Raw genomic sequence first — 13706 nt, 5'->3', positions numbered from 1 at the left:
GGTTCAGGGAGTTACCTAATTTTGAGGTGCTCCCTCATGCGCATTGACTGAATAAAGCCTTTGACCTCTGTTTGAGATCACTTTAACTATTTTTTTTTTCTTGACAGTTAAATGCTGTGACTTAGGATCTGGATAAACCTGGATCTTGGATCTTGGATCCCGCTGCAGTTTCAGAGGAGGAGAGAATGCCTTGAGGAACCTTTGCTTCCTCCTTTCTTGGGGACTGCTGTTGGGTTGAGAGGTAAATCATGTTCCCGACTCTGCACTCAGGTTTTTTCTTGTAACACAGAGGTTTCAGGCTTCTATTCTTTGAAAGGATTGACTTATTGTCTGACAGGTCACTGCATCTATTTTCCTTTTGTCTTTTTGGGATTCTCTGGGTGAGTGGATGATTAGATGATGGTCCTAAGGTAGGACAAGACCCTTCTCCCTTCTTCTATCTAGTACTTCCTTTATTGGGAAACAATCTACCCAACTTCTTCCTTCAATGGACTCCCACTGGGCAGATGTTTTGCCAATGTGGTCCTAACTATTAAATTTCTCTCTAAGTTGTGGGACTTCAGAAAAGGCAATATTGGAATCTTGCAACAAATCCAAACTTGTATATTTGCAAAGTGTCTTGGAATAAAAGAAGACAGAATAGCTAACTTACAATAGGTAGCTTTCTTTAATTGGTAAGAAGAAGCCAAGTAAAGAAACAATTCAGGCAGACTCTAATCTATGGTCTCTCCAAAACAACTTCAACTTTCTCCCCACAAAGACCTCCTCCTTTTGGTCTAGCTCTGTTTCTGCCTCTTATAATCCCAGTCCCTGTTTGCTGCACTGCTTTCCTGGTCCTTGCCCTCCTTTCTGTGCCCTTCTCCTCCTCTTCATACCCTTCCGCACCTCCCTCTCATTTTTAGATGCAGGCCTTCATCAGCTCTTTCCCAAGCAGTTCCTGACCCCAATCCAATACCTCAATCACAAGTGACCTTCAAACCCTGGTTGTGAGCTGACCTTTATGCCATATTAAAGATATCCCAAATACTCAAAAAGAAATAAATGTATTGAGCTATTCAGGGTGATTTTGGGGGCTTATGCTCCTGAGCTCCTTTATCTGTATCTTTCAACACATCTTTCAATAGGACCAGGAGATCCCTGAACCTGGTTTGACAAGGCCAACTGGCCTCTGTAAATAAGGATTAAACTAACCTTATAGAAATAACACCCTCTCTGCATATGTAAAAGGCCTAGAAATAAGAGAACATTTAAAAAATACTGCTTCTGAAGTTTTTCTCCTTTACATTGACTGGGGAATCATCCAGTCCTGTCAATAAGGGCATGATAAATCTGTCTCTAGTGACTGATTAAAACCACTCGGACCTGTGATATCCACCATTTTTTTGGTTAATGGCCTTAAACCTGAAATGTAAGCTGCTGCTCAGAAGCATAAAATAGGCTTGCAGACCATGACTTCACATGAATTACAACACTTACCCCAGCGTTTTGGGGATAAGAAGATAAATAAAGAGAAAACCTCACACCACAAACTTATGGCATTGTAGCTTAAATAACTTAAGGGAAAAAAGGGCCTACCACAGATACAACACAGTTTCCTGTCCGTCTTCTTGGGACCTTAACTTCTCAATGTGTCATTCTTCTTAGTCCTTTCATTTTCTTCCTTCCCCTCAACCTATTAGGTTGGGACATTTTGGGTTGTGAAAATAAGTAATTTAAAATATAAGCTGTTGGAACTCTAAATTATTTTGAGCCTTAAAGGAATGTGATTATGGAGCCTGAGTCATGTGACAGCCAGCTGTAACCAGGGCAGCTGTACATTTTGTTTCTGTGATTATAGATTAAACCTTCTTCTTCACCTGCGTTGTTTTGTAAAATGTTGTAAATGACCGGAGGACACCAGAAAAGACCCCCTTCCCTCTGTACTGTTGATCTTCGTTATAGATTAACCTCCCTCTTACCTTTCTCACACAGAGATTTAATGGCTATCACATTATCTTAAGATGGAATGTTAAAAATGCTCTTTTCAATTGGAAAGGAAATGAAAACCAGCTGTAAAGAAAAGAAAACAAGCCATAGGAGAAAGAAAACAGACTGTAACTAACTAACTAATTTGTTGTAACTCTTAAACCAGCCTTGTGTAGAAAACTTGCAACCCTGTTAAACTTCTTTGTGTTCTGCATATATAAGCAAGAATCTAACTTTTAACTTTGGGGCACTGACCCCATTTCTCTGGAGCCTCTGTCTCCTGAATGGCCATTTCCAGGTTTCCCCGTGAATAACCTCTTATCCTTTCAGTTATTTTAGGTAGACAGGCTAAATGAAGTGCCACTACTAGATGGTCACATATGTGAAGGACTTTTTCTCTATCTTGTTGACTAGGATGACCGAATACATCTTATGATGGCTTCCCTTGACTGCTCTGCACTCTTGTGTTTCCAACTCTCTTACCCTTAGAATCACCTCAATTTTCTTATTTACTTTCCTCAGTCCCCAGTGTCCTCTGGGCTGTATCATCTGCAAATGTGGGAAAAAGGATATAGAAGCCTTATGAGATCCCACAATGCCTGTTCCTAAATTGTTCCGGTATCTCCTAAAGCCCAAAGTACCCAGCAAAACTACAACCCACTGTTGCAGGTTTACTCATTCTTGTACCAGTCCTTGCAGTATTCCTGTCCTACTGGAAAAAAGTCCTAATGACTTTATGCAAGACTTTTTTTTTTTTTTTTTTTTTTTTGAGAGGGAGTCTCACTCTGACCCCGGGCTGGAGTGCAGTGGCCGGATCTCAGCTCACTGCAAGCTCCGCCTCCCGGGTTCACGCCATTCTCCTGCCTCAGCCTCCCGAGTAGCTGGGACTACAGGCGCCCGCCACCTCGCCCGGCTAGTTTTTTGTATTTTTTAGTAGAGACGGGGTTTCACAGTGTTAGCCAGGATGGTCTCGATCTCCTGACCTTGTGATCCGCCCATCTCGGCCTCCCAAAGTGCTGGGATTAGAGGCTTGAGCCACCGCACCCGGCCACTTTATGCAAGACTTAAGAGCACATAGTGTAAGCATGTTTCCCTGGCCTCTATACCTGCAAATTCAACACACTTCACAGTAATAATTCTCAGTTTAACCTTCTTCCTTAACAGAAGACTTAAAACAGACTTTCTTGAAACTCTTCTGAAGCAGATGACAACACAAAAGAGATAGCTTTCCCCAAGAAGATGACAGAACAAGACTCCGTATCAATTTTGTTATCTATCTTGTCATCCTAGCCTTGTTTCTTACTCTCCACCTTTTAATTTCTGAATGTATTTCTGTAGAATCACCTCCAAGTATTGATCATAGTAATGCTTCCTATCCTTGCTCTGCTACTTCTACTTCTCCCTATTTTTCCTTTCCCTTTTTCTTTTCTCCCCTCTTCCTCCCTCAATATCCAACATTTTTGGTATTTTCTGGCTCAGACTTATACTTATGAAGCCACTGTCATCCATGGTTGTTGATTCTGCTACACTCTCTTCCTTTTCCCATCAGTTCTGTTGCTTTATTACAAATATCTGTTCCCTACTCCAAGATATATCTGTCCATCATTGCCGCTGTCATTTGGGCCAAGGTCTCACACAACCTAGATCTCCAACAAAGCTCCAAGATTAGCACACCCTACCTAGTATATTCCCCCAAAAGAGGGAACCTATTTTTCTCCAAAGGAAGTATTTGTTTCTAATCCTTAATTTATTGACCCGAGCTATTGTAATAAAACCTACCAGACCCAGTTTAAGGGGATGAATATCATTGAGCCAGCTTCACCCAGGGCAGCTAAATGATAAAAGTTCGACTGTTTTTTACCCTGGAGCTCCCATGGGATTAATATTTGTGTGTGTGTGTGTGTGTGTGTGTGTGTCTACGGATCACTGGTTTTTGCCAGCCAATCGGACAGGGATATGTTATCTCACCCATCTGAATTTATCATCTCTTTAGGGTAGGAGTCAAACTCCTCTTGAACCAGAGCAATCAATGTTTAAGTGTGGGCAACCCTCTGCTCTCTTTGAAGACTACTCTCTGCAAAATATCCATTCTCAATAAAGGATGAAAAGAAACTGTGTGAAGGAGCTAAAATATTTGGAATCAATCCAGATGGATTCCACACCACCTGGGTCAGGTTTTATACTGCAGTTCTTCCTGAAGGAGCAACCCTGTGGTCTACTGGAGATTTTGATGCAATGCTTGAGTTTTCCATACTGTCGTTCGTGAAGTCATCCATGCCTTCACAAAGTGTTTCAAATATACTGAAACACTTGCTCAAGAAATGCAGGAACTCCAGTCTACCAGCAACTGGCATTAGGCATCATCCTGTGTCTGTTCTCACATTGCTACAAAGAACTACCTGAGGCTGGGCATGGTGGCTCACGCCTGTAATCCCAGCACTTTGAGAGGCCAAGGCAGATGGATCACGAGCTCAGGAGTTCCAGACCAGCCTAGCCAACATGGCGAAACCCCTTCTCTACTAAAAATACAAAAATTAGTTGAGTGTGGTGGCAGGCGCCTATAATCCCAGCTACTCGGGAGGCTGAGGCAGGAGAATCTCTTGAATCCAGGAGGTGGAGGTTGCAGTGAGCCGAGATCATGCCATTGCTCCAGCCTGGGCAACAAGAGCAAGACTCTGTCTCAAAACAAAAAAACAAAAAACTACCTGAGAATGGGTAATTTATAAAGAAAAGAGGTTTAATTGGTTCATGGTTCTGTTAGCTGTACAGGAAGCATGGCTGGGGAGGTCCCTCAGGAAACTTACAATCATGTCAGAAGGTGAGGGGGATGCAGGCATGTCCTACATGGTTGGAGCAGGAGGAAGAGAGTGAAGGGGGATGTGCTACACACTTTCAAACAACCAGATCTCATGAGAATTCACTATCATGAGAACAGCAAGGGGGAAATCTACCCCGACAGGATCCAGTCACCTCCCACCAGGCCCCTCCTCTAACACTGGGGATTACAATTAGACATGAAATTTGGGTGGGGACACAAATCCAACCATATCATCCTGGCATTTAAGTGATGCACTTCTCCAGCTGTAAATGATGATTGCTGCACATACATCCCCCTAAACCTTTCTGATGTCTTTTTGTTGAAGTAACACATCTGTGAAGCCAACAAAGACATTCATTGAGTGAATGACATGTCTCTGGCCTCTGGACCTATGAATCATCACTGTGTGGTTGGGAAATGCCCTCTTCCTCCGCTGGATATTCCTTCAGGGATGCAATCCTTGGTATGCACTTTTCCCCAAGGGATAGTGATCATTTTTTTTTTTCTGTTGATAGGAATATCCCTTTTCAAGTACATCTAATCATGTCTAATGAAGGCGAAGAGCACTGTCCTGTCCTAATAAACGGTCCAAAGTATGATTAAGAACAGAAGTCCAAACGGCTCCTCTAATTCAATATGGAAGCCTTCTTGACTCAATTCTTGAACATTGTACATCCTTGTAGGTTTTTTTCTCCCAAACGATTTGGTGGAGCTGAAAGTTATTTATCTTGGCTGAGAGGAGGGACTACAAAAGAATTATAGTATATTCCAGTTTTCCTTGCTTAGATCTTTGGATCCTTGCTTTTTCTCTCTTCTCTTTTTCATTTATTTTCCTTTTCTATTGCCCGCTCCCCTGAGCCTTAGCTGACATTACACAGCTAATAGACAACCGTCAAGATTTATAAAGCTAGCTCTTGAAAGAACTATTCTCTCAGCTGCCAAAATGAGATTGCACTAATGATCCCGAGAAACAGGCATGAAAACCAACCTATCCCAACCTTTCCAACTGCAAGTTTTTACAGCAGTTACAGATTTAAAAAAATTGAAATCTGAGGCAAGACCAATGTCACATACCTCTCTCTTCTCCAATCCTGCTTCAGCTTAGAGAGTTACTTAATTTTGAGTTGCACCCTGATGTGCATCATCTGAATAAAGCAAGTAACCTGTATTGAGTCACTTTAATTATTTTTTTCTTGATATTATAATCCTTTCTCCAAACACATGCCATTATTAATGGGTATAAAGGCATTTTAGCCGGTCAAGCTGGGCCCAGCCTAACCCCTTCCCTATTTATACTGTCTTATATACTGTCTTAGTCTGCTGGGACTGCTACAAAAACTACTCAGTGGCTTATAAACAATAAAAAGTTACTTGTCATAGTTTTGAAGGCTGGAAGTCTGAGATGAGGTGGCCAGCATGATTGGGTTCTGGTGAGGGCCCTCTTTCAGGTTGCAGACTACTGACATCTTACTGTGTCCTCACATGGTGAAAGGAGTGAGGGAGCTCCCTGGGGCCTCTCTCACAAGGGCACTAATCCCATTCATGACAGCTCCACTCTGATGACCTAATCACCTCACCAAATCCCTACTTAATACCATCACATTGGGGATTAGGTTTCAAAATATGAATTTTGGGGGGACACAAACATTCAGACAAATGCATATATATAGGTGTTTAATTTTCTTTTTAACTTGAGGAAGAAAAAAATTCATATTGGGGAGTAGAGGTATAGAGGTAAAGAGTGGAGTGGATGGTATAACATCTGTTCCTGGTTTGATCTGGAGTTGCTTACCTTCCAGATTCACTCCCCTGCTTCTCCATTCTGCTCTATTCTTCAGGAGACTGACATCTGTGGGCTGCATCAAGAGGCTCCCTACCATTTGGCTTTGTGTTGAGTTCAGTTAGTGGGAGGCAATCAGAGGGTGGACAGAGTGAAGTCAAAGATGTATTTTCTAATTCCCTTCCCGCCTAGTCAGCATGGATTGGCTGAATCCTCAACCTACGTCTCAACCCAAGGCTTGGGTCATAATTTTAGTTAGTCATAGTTTTCCTTGTTCCTGTAACTTCTTTTACTTCCCTTTTCAGGCCTGGGAGATAATAGCTCCCCACTCTGGCTAGCCCCAGGGAACTGCACCATGTTTTGATCATTTTCCTAGACACTGTGTACGCCTTTGGAAAGAGCCCTTTATTAAGCTTTTCTGAATTAACTATTTTAGTGCCATTTTTTTCCTGATGAAACTTTGACTGAAATAGGCCCGTTCACCTGAATTTGATTCTCTGGTTAAAAGAGAGACATATTACTTTTTTAATAGATTGAATATGATTCTGGGAACAACTGTAGCTTCTTTGAGACTCAGGTGACAAATTGTTTCCCATTATTTGCTAAATGATCAGTTCTATGAGGAAAGAGATCATGTCTATCTCGTTCATTGCTAAATACCTTATTAATAATAACCATCACTTATTGAGTGCTTACTGTATTCCAGACACTATTCTTAGACAATTACACATACTCATTCACTTAACCATCACCAAAGTTCTATAAATTAATTATCGGTTTTTTTTAGTCTCTGCCTTTTACAGATGGGAAAAGTGAGACACGGATCAGCTGAGTAATTCTTCCAAGGTCAGATGGCTGGTAAATATGGAGCAAGGATTTGAATCCAGGCAATCTGGCTCCAGAATCTGTGTTTTTCCTTTTTTTTGTTTTCTTCTTGAGACAGAGTCTTGCTCTGTTGCCCAGGCTGGAGTGCAGTGGCACAATCTTGGCTCACTGCAACCTCTGCCTCCCAGGTTCAGGTGATTCTCCCGCCTCAGCCGCCCGAGTAGCTGGGATTACAGGCACCCACCACCATGCCCGGCTAATTTTTTGTATTTTTAGTAGAGATGGGGTTTCACCACGTTGGCGAGGCTAGTCTCGAACTCCTGACTGCAGGTGATCCTCCTGCCTCGGCCTCCCAAGGTGCCGGGATTACAGGCATGAGCCACCATGCCTGGCCTCAGAATCTGTGTTCTTGAATACTACACTGTTCTGCCTTCCTAGTGCTTAGCGTAGTGCTTAACACAGTGAGGACTCCATAAATATTTGAATGAAGAAATAAATAAAGGAAAAATAAATAAAGAATTGGAAAGGAGGCTATTTACCCTGCCACTGTGTGGAAATCAGCTATGCTTGGCAGCACTTTGAGTGGGAACCTTTGCAGGCATCAGAGCTGACATCCTTGAAATATACTCGGACATTCTCCTGGTGAGTGGTGTCAGTACAGAGGCTTCTCCACAGAGCTGGTGGATGAACGCTGGACATGAACAAGAGGAGCTTTATGGGAGAGGAAGAATAGGAGAATGCTGCATGGAGGCTGCAACAGTCAGACTGGGTTGTAGGTTCATGGGAGCCACCCATTTGGGACCTCTCAGAAATAATGAGGGGGGCTGGGCTCGGTGGCTCACACCTGTAATCCCAGGATTTTGGGAGGCCAAGGTGGGTGGATCACCTGAGGTCAGGAGTTCAAGACCAGCCTGGCCAGCACATTGAAACCCCATCTCTACTAAAAATACAAAAAAATTAGTCGGGCATGGTGGCAGACACCTGTAATCCCAGCTAGTTGGGAGACTGAGGCAGGAGAATTTCTTGAACCCAGGAGGCAGAGATTGCAGTGAGCCAAGATCACGCCATTGCACTCCAGCCTGGGGACAAGAGTGCGACTTCATCTCAAAAAAAAAAAAAAAAAAAAAGCAAAAAGAAATAAATAATGAGAGGGAGAGATGCAGGAAGGTTAATTTCTAGAAAATAGTGTCTAGTGTAGTACTGGTAATATTATTTGTTTCTTAAATGGAATGCCACCACATCTAGTTGTCACAGGCTTATGGGTCAAAGGTATACAAGTAACAGATGAGAAAAGAGGGGGGTTGGTTGAGCCCCTTAGTGCAACAGGAAGAGCACAAATTGAGAGGTGCTAAGATCCATGTTCTATCCCAAGTTATGCACAAAAATGTCTGTGTAACTTTAAATAAGTCACATACCTACTCTGAATTTTAGTTTCTTTGTTCGTAAAATAAGAGCATTAGACAAGATGATTACTGAAGTCCTGTAATAAATGTTTCCTGAGTGAGTGAATGAATGAATAAAGTCATTATTAAACATATCAAATTAAGATAGTGGTCCCTAAATTTGCTGAGGTTTATTCTCAACCTATGAAAACAGGGCCAATGAAAAGAAAACAAAAGGCATATGTCTTTGTCAGTTTTCCATTGCTATAGCAGAATACTACAGACTAGGTAATCTGTAAAGAAGAAAAGTTTATTTTTTAACTCACGGTTCCAGAGACTGGAGTCCAAGAGCATGGAGCCAGCATCTGGTGAGGACCTTCTTGCTGCATCATAACATGGCAGAGGGCATCACATTGGCAAGAGTACAAGAGCCAGAGAGAGCTCAATTTTATAACAAAGTCGCTACCATGATAACAAATCCACTTCCATGATAGCAACACAAATCCATTGATGAGGGCAGAGGAATGAAGTTTCTAACACATGAACTTTTGGGGAACACATTCAAATCACAGACAGCAGCAAGTATTAAGGAGTCACAGGGATCATTTACTCTAGAGACATGGGAAAAGGTGACTGCTATGGTCTAAATGTTTGTATCCCCCCAAAACTCATATGTTAAAATTCTTGTATAGTTTGGGTATTTGTCCTCTCCAAATCTCATGTTGAAATGTAATCCTCAGTGTTGGAGATGGGGCCTGGTGGTAGGTGTTTGGATGATGGGGGAGTATCCCTCACGAATGGCTTAGCTCCATCTCCTTGGTGGTGAGTGAGTAAATGTGAGATCTGGTTGTTTAAATGTGTGTGGCACTTCTTCCCTCTCTTTGTTGCTCCCACTGTCACCATATAAGATGCCTGCTCCTCTTTCACTTTCTACCATGACTGTGAGGTTACTGAGGCCATCACTAGAAGCAGGTGCTGGCACCATGCTTCTTGTACCACTTGCAGAAATGTGAGCCAATTAAACCTCTTTTCTTTATAAATTACCCAGCCTCGGGTATTTCTTTCTTTTTTTTTTTTAATTTTAATTTTCTAAGTACAAAGTAGCTGCATATATTTATGGGGTACATGAGATGTTTTAATATAAGCATGCAATGCATAATAATCACATCATGGAGAACAGGGTATCCATCCCTTCAAGCATTTATCCTTTGTGTTACAAACAATGCAAGCATAGTTTTTTAGTTATTTTAAAGTGTACAATTAAATTATTTTTGACTATAGTCACCCTGTTTTGCTATCAAATACAGGTCTTATTTATTCATTCTAACCAGTTTTTTGTACCCATTAACCATCTCCACCTCCCAACTACCCTTCCCATTAGCTGTTTTTAAAATTTATTTTACTTTATTTTTAATTTTTGTGGGTACATAGGTATATATATTTATGGGTGCATAAGATGTTTTGATACAAGCATGCAATGTGAAATAAGAACATCATGAAGAATGAGGTAATCATCCCCTCAAGAATTTATCAACTGAGTTACAAACAGTCCAATTATACTCTTTAAGTTATTTTAAAATGTACAATTGTTATTGACTATAGTCACTCTGTTGTGCTATCAAATACTACATCTTATTCATTCTTTCTAAGTATTTTTTTTAATCCATTAACCATCCCCTTTTCCCCACCAGTGCCCCACTACCCTTCCCAGCCTCTGGTAACCATTCTTCTACTCTTGATGTCTATGAGTTCAATTGATTTGATCTTCAGATACCACAGATAGTGAGAACATGTGATGTTCGCCTTTCTGTGCCTAGCTTAGTTCATTTAATGCAATGAATTCCAGTTCCATCCATGTTGTTGCAAATGACTGGATTTCATTCTTTTTTATTACTGGATAGTACTCCATTGTGTATATGTACCACATTTTCTTTATCTGTTCATCTGTTGATGAACACTTAGGTTGCTTCCAAATCTTGGCTATTGTAAACAGTGCCGCCACAGACATGGGAGTGCAGATATATCTTTGATATACTGATTTCCTTTCTTTTGGGTATATACCCAGCTGTGAGATTGCTGGGTAGCTCAACTTTTAGTTTTATGAGGAACCTCCAAACAGTTCTTCATAGTGGTTGTACTAATATACATTCCCACTAACAGTGTAAGAGGGCTCCCTTTTCTCCACATCCTCGCCAGCTTTTGTTATTGCCTGTCTTTTGGATAAAAGCCATTTTCAACCAGGGTGAGATGATATCTCATTATAGTTTTGATTTTATTTGCATTTCTCTGATAATCCAAGATGTTGAGCACCTTTTCATATGCTTGTTTGCCATTTGTATGTCTTCTTTTGAGAAATGTCCATTCAAATCTTTCAACTATTTTTGATCAGATTATTAGATATTTTCCTATAGAGTTGTTTTTTATTCATTTTTAATTTGTCTTCTCTGTATTTTCAAATAGTCTATCTTTAAGCTCACCAATTATTTCTTCTGCTTGATCAATTCTGCTATTAAAAGACTCTGATGCTTTCTTCAGTATGTCAATTGCATTTTTTAGCTCCAGAGTTTCTGATTGATTCTTTTTAAATTATTTCAATCTTTTTGTTAAAATTTTGTGTGATAGAGTTCTGAATTTCTTCTCTGTGTTACCTTGAATGTCTTTGAGTCTCCTCAAAAGGGCTCTTTTGAATTCTTTGTCTGAAAGGTTACATATCTCTGTCTTTCTGGGATTGGTCCCTGGTGCCTTATTTAGTTCATTTGGTGAGGTCATGTTTTCCTGGATGGTCTTGATACTTGTAAATGTTCATCTGTGTCTGGGCATTGAAGAGTTAGTTATTTATTGTAGTCTTCTCAGTCTGGGCTTGTCTGTACTCATCCTTCTTGAGAAGCCTTTCCAGATATTTGAAAGGACATGGATACTGTGATCTAAGTTACATCTGTTTTAGGGGGTACCCTAAGCCTGGGAACACTGTGGTTCCTGCAGATTTGTAGAGGTACCACACTGATGGTCTTGGAGAATATCCAAAAGAATTCTCTGGATTACCAGACAGAGACTCTTGTTCTGTTCTCTTACTTTTTCTCGAACAACTGGGGTCCTTCGCTCTCTGTTCCAAGCTTCCTGGAGCGGGCGGTGGAGTGACATAAACACCCTGATGGCCACCACCACTAGGACCGTACTGAGTCAGTCCTGAAACTAGCACAGTACTGGGTCTCATCCAAGGCCTATGGTAACCACTCGCTGGCTAAAGCCTATGTTTGCTCAAGGCCCTGGGGCTCTACCATCAACAGGTGGCAATGCCAGGCAGACCTGTGTCCTCCCCTTCAGGATGGCAAGTTCCCCTAAGTCCCAGAAGGGTCCAAAGGTGTTGTCTGGGATCCAGAGAGTAGAGTCAAAAATCTTATAAATTTATTTTGTGTTCTATTGTACTGTGACTGAGCTTGCACTGAAACAAAAAGATGCAGTCCTTTCCACTCTTCCCTCTCCTTTCCAAAGCTGAGGAGTCTCACCCCATGGCCACTACTACCACAAGCTCACTCAGAGTACTGCCAGATTACTGCCAGTGTTCCCTTAAGGCCCAAGGGCTCTTCAATCAGCTTGCGGTGAATACTGTCTGGCCTGGGATTCACTCTTCAGTGCAGTGGGCTCCCCTGTGGCCCAGGGCAGGTCCAAAAATGCCATCTAAAAGCCAAGTCCTGGAATTGGGGATTCCAAGGGCCCATTTTGTGCTCTACCCCACTCTTTGACATGCTCCTGGCTGATGAGAAGCTACACCACCATAAAGGGGGTAAGAATGGCAGAGAGTGGGCTTAGGAGGTAGGAAGAGTAACTGGAATTGTTAGTCACCACTCTATGCCCAGGAGAAGTGGATGAGCCACTTGACTCTAATAACTACTGGGGAAGAGATAAGTCACTCAAAACTTCCTGCTTCATGACTGTATACAGCAGGCGTAGAGCACGTTTAAGGTCCTTTTGTCACACTTTCTTATCCCAGAGCTCACTCCAGGATGGCCACATTTGGGACTTTGTCTCTTCTTTTGTCTAAATGCTCTGTTCCAGTCAGGTCATTCTTTTCACTCTCTTCCAAACATGACTTGCTCTTTGTTGCCCGTGCACCTTTGCTCATGCTGTCCCTTCCTCCTGAAATACTCACCCTTCTCTTACCTGGTTTTCCTAATACTCAAAGGTTAACACTAAGTCCTGGGTCTTTTCATTGCCTACACAGTCCTCACCATCTCATAGAAATGTCCTTGCAGAATGTCTGTAGTGATTAGTCTCTTCACCTCTCCCTTGGGACTTTAGCCCCTTATCCGTAGCACTCCATTGAAACTACTAGCATCAGGCTTACCAGTCACATCCACGTGGCCAAAGCCACCGGCCTCACACTATCTTACTCTTTCCAAAGTTGGTCCCTTCTCAAGACACTTTAAAAAATTTGCTTGGTTTTTCAGGATACTTACTGGCTTTCCTTTTCCCTCACTGGCTGCTACATTTTAGCCTTCTTTTCTGGATGATCTTCCTTTTCTGTTAGAGATGGAGTAATCCAGGGGGTCCTTGGATCTCATCTATTCTCCATCCACACTTGTTCCCTAGGTCTGTGGTCTCCAGGGAGTCCTGGGGTGCTGCACAAACTCTCAGGGATACCATGGAATATTTAAAAATTTGGAAGGAAACATGGTGATCCTTGACATACGTCAGACACTCCACAAGCAACTAGCTTGAGGCAGTTCATAGTTCCAACCTTAGACTGTGCCATATTGCTTTTTTTTTTTTTTTTGTGAGGCAGAGTCTTGCTGTGTCACTGAAGCTGGGGTGCAGTGGTGCCATCATAGCTCAGTAGCTTTGAACTACTGGGCTCAAGCGATCTTCCCTCCTCAGCCCCCTGAGTAGCTGGGACTATAGGTGTGTGCCACCTTGCCCGGCTAATTTTTTTTTTTTT

The sequence above is a fragment of the Colobus angolensis genome, unplaced genomic scaffold (genome assembly GCF_000951035.1).
Source record: "Colobus angolensis palliatus isolate OR3802 unplaced genomic scaffold, Cang.pa_1.0 Scaffold176, whole genome shotgun sequence".
Classification (NCBI taxonomy): Eukaryota; Metazoa; Chordata; class Mammalia; order Primates; family Cercopithecidae; genus Colobus; species Colobus angolensis.
Note: the sequence above shows the minus strand (reverse complement) of the source record.